The sequence below is a fragment of the Bactrocera tryoni genome, chromosome 2 (assembly GCF_016617805.1).
Source record: "Bactrocera tryoni isolate S06 chromosome 2, CSIRO_BtryS06_freeze2, whole genome shotgun sequence".
Lineage (NCBI taxonomy): Eukaryota > Metazoa > Arthropoda > Insecta > Diptera > Tephritidae > Bactrocera > Bactrocera tryoni.
Genome location: NC_052500.1, coordinates 40,334,803 through 40,337,962, shown reverse-complemented (window position 1 = coordinate 40,337,962; position 3,160 = coordinate 40,334,803).

The window sequence follows — 3,160 nt, the reverse complement described above, 5'->3', positions numbered from 1 at the left end:
ACTCAAAATATTTAGTGATTACCCGCGGAAATTTTATTATTTCGCATTTGTTTGTTGTGTTTAACGTTGACTGTGTTTTGATCAACAGTTAAAAGGTGAAATTGTTACCGTTTTTTTGTAATTTTTAGTGAAAAATCTACAGTTTTCCTTATGTCGCGTAAATGTGTTAATAGTGCAGACAATTTTTGCTACATTTGTGCTAAGGTGACCCTTACTAACCAAAGATGCTCAAAAACACAACGTTTAGAATCTGCTTACTTCCATAATTTTGGAATTAAAATTAAAAACCAAGACAAATCGTGGGTACCACATTTTAGTTGCACAACTTGCTCCACAAATCTGATTAAGTGGCTAAACAAAAAGAAACATTCATTGCCTTTTGGTGTACCAATGATGTGGAGGGAACCTACCAATCATGCAAATGATTGTTACTTTACCTTGACTCCACCCATCCAGCACGGTATATCACGAAAAAAGAAACGAAGCGTAGTATACCCTGACGTAGCCTCTGTATCGCGACCTGTACTACATGGAATCGATTTACCTGTTCCTCGACCTCCCGAAGAATACCAGCAAGAATCTGAAGAAGCGATTAATTCAATGGAAGTTGACTACAATGTGCCTACAACCTCACAATCGCCACAGTTTGTGGGTGACAATATTTTTTGTGACGAACCTCATAGAATTACGCAAGATGAACTCAGCGACCTTATACAAGATTTAAATTTGCCAAAGATAAGCGGAATTACTAGGATCGAGACTTAAGCAATGGAATTTGCTTCAACCGGATGTCAAAATCAGTTTATACAGATATCGTCAGAAGAACATGATGCCCTATTTCAAATCCAAAAACCAGCTTGCATTCTGTAACAACGTAAATGGCTTGATGAACGGTTTGAACATTGAATACCATCCACAGGAATGGCGGCTGTTCATAGACTCCTCAAAATTAAGTTTAAAAGCTGTTCTTCTCCATAATGGTAACACACAACCATCGATTCCGTTATGCCACGCTGTGCATACTAAAGAAACATACGAAAATATGAAATTAATTTTGGCAGATTTGTGGTGATCTAAAAGTCATAGCAATGGTGTTGGGTTTACAAATGGGCTATACCAAGTACTGTTGTTTTTTGTGCGAGTGGGATAGTCGGGCTAGATCTTTACATTACATAAAAAAAGATTGGAATGCTAGACTAAGCCTAAATCCTGGAGAAAAGAACGTCCAGCACCTTTCTCTAGTTAATTCCCAAAAAATTCTTTTACCACCTTTACATATAAATTGGGACTAATGAAAAACTTTTTGAAGGCTCTCAACAAGGATGGACCAGCATTCAAATACCAGCAAAGTAAATTTCCACGTATAAGCGACGCCAAAATTAAAGAGGGAATCTTTATCGGACCTTAAATAAGAGAGATTCTAAAGGACCAAAACTTTGATTCAGTTTTACAGGGCTTTGAAAAAGAAGCATGGGAATCTTTTAGACCCGTCGTTCATGGTTTTTTGGGCAATAAGAGAAATGAAAATTATGTTGAACTTGTGAACAATCTCCTTCAAAAGTATCAACAGTTGGGTATGCAATATGCTAAAAATTCATTTTCTTCACTCTCATCTTGATTTCTTCCCTTCTAACTGCGGTGATGTAAGTGACGAACATGGTGAACGATTCCACCAAGATATCTCGAAAAGAGATAGCAGGGCCGATGGGATGCGTCAATGTTAGCGGACTACTGCTGGAATTTGGAAAGAGATACCCCTAACACTGATTACAAAAGACAAACGAAAAAGAAGTGAAAATCTTAATCAAATTCGTTATTTTTTTAAATTGTAATATTTCCAATTTTATATAAGTAAAAAGCAAAAAATAATAGTAAATAATTATTACTGTTTTTTTTTATAAAATGTTTTGTACTAAAAGCCAAATTTTGTATATTAGGTATATTTCCAAAATAAGAGCTAATTCAAAAAACATATTTTTGTTTTCCTATTCAGTAACCTCAAAGCAATATAAAAATAAAGTATTCAATTGAAAGGCACACAAAAAGTTACATTTTGTAGACCAGTGTTATTTATCATTATCTTATAATACATATATACGTTACATATACGTTTTCATAGACTCTGTGTGTGTTTTTTTGTTTAAAAACTTTTAAACTTTTTATTGCTTATTAGAGTATGAAGAAATAGTATTTGAATGAACTAAATTAAATGATAATGTACATACTTATTGCAACACAATAATCTTATATACATACATAACATATTTATAGTGAACCATACAACAACTTGTACAGGGACATACCATAAGTTTAGTCACATATATTTTACGTATTTAAATATAAATTACAAAAATAAACCCATTTTAGTTTTTTTAATTGGAAAACTTTAAAATATCTCATTTTTGAACGAAAAACTAAGAGTGACCCACTTACGATGGCAACACTTTAAATGCAGTTATATGTCGTGCGATTTCATGCCGTTATACTATTTCCTGTGGGACTACGTCTAGTCTATGCCAACAAGCCAGCTACTATTGATGAACTTCATATGAATATAAAACGTGAAATTGCAGCAGTATCGACCGATTTATGATTGAAAACCGTCGAAAATGGGGTTCAGCGTCTGTTCTGCAAGCGTGCCGTGGTGGCCATGCAAAAAAAAAAAAATTCCATACATAATGGCATCGAACGTACTTTCGCGGGAATAAAGAATTTCATTGATATCTCAAACTGTTTTTGTTTTCTTGAAAAAATAAACTTAAACGCTCTTATTGAAAAACTCGTTATACAAGTATTACTTAATGGACATAATATATATATAAGTTAATTTAATTGTTTTTTACTTATGATGGATTTGGAACACATTCCAATTCCATGAAAGGAAAGAACGAATTGAATTTCTTTTTTATTCGTAAATAAGACTTTCGAGACATTTTTGTCTATTTTTTTTATTTTACAAACTGATATCTTACTTAATACTGTAATATATAGTATTGTGTTGGATTCAATTAGCCAATTGTAGGGTTCGGTAACAAAGAAAAAAAAACCAATTCGTTCAGAAAAAGCAATCGTATTTCTTCATCGTATTCCACTTTAAAGTTGGACATTAAATTTAGTTTATAGAAGGTAGTCATTTAAATAAAATTACTTATTCTTACCA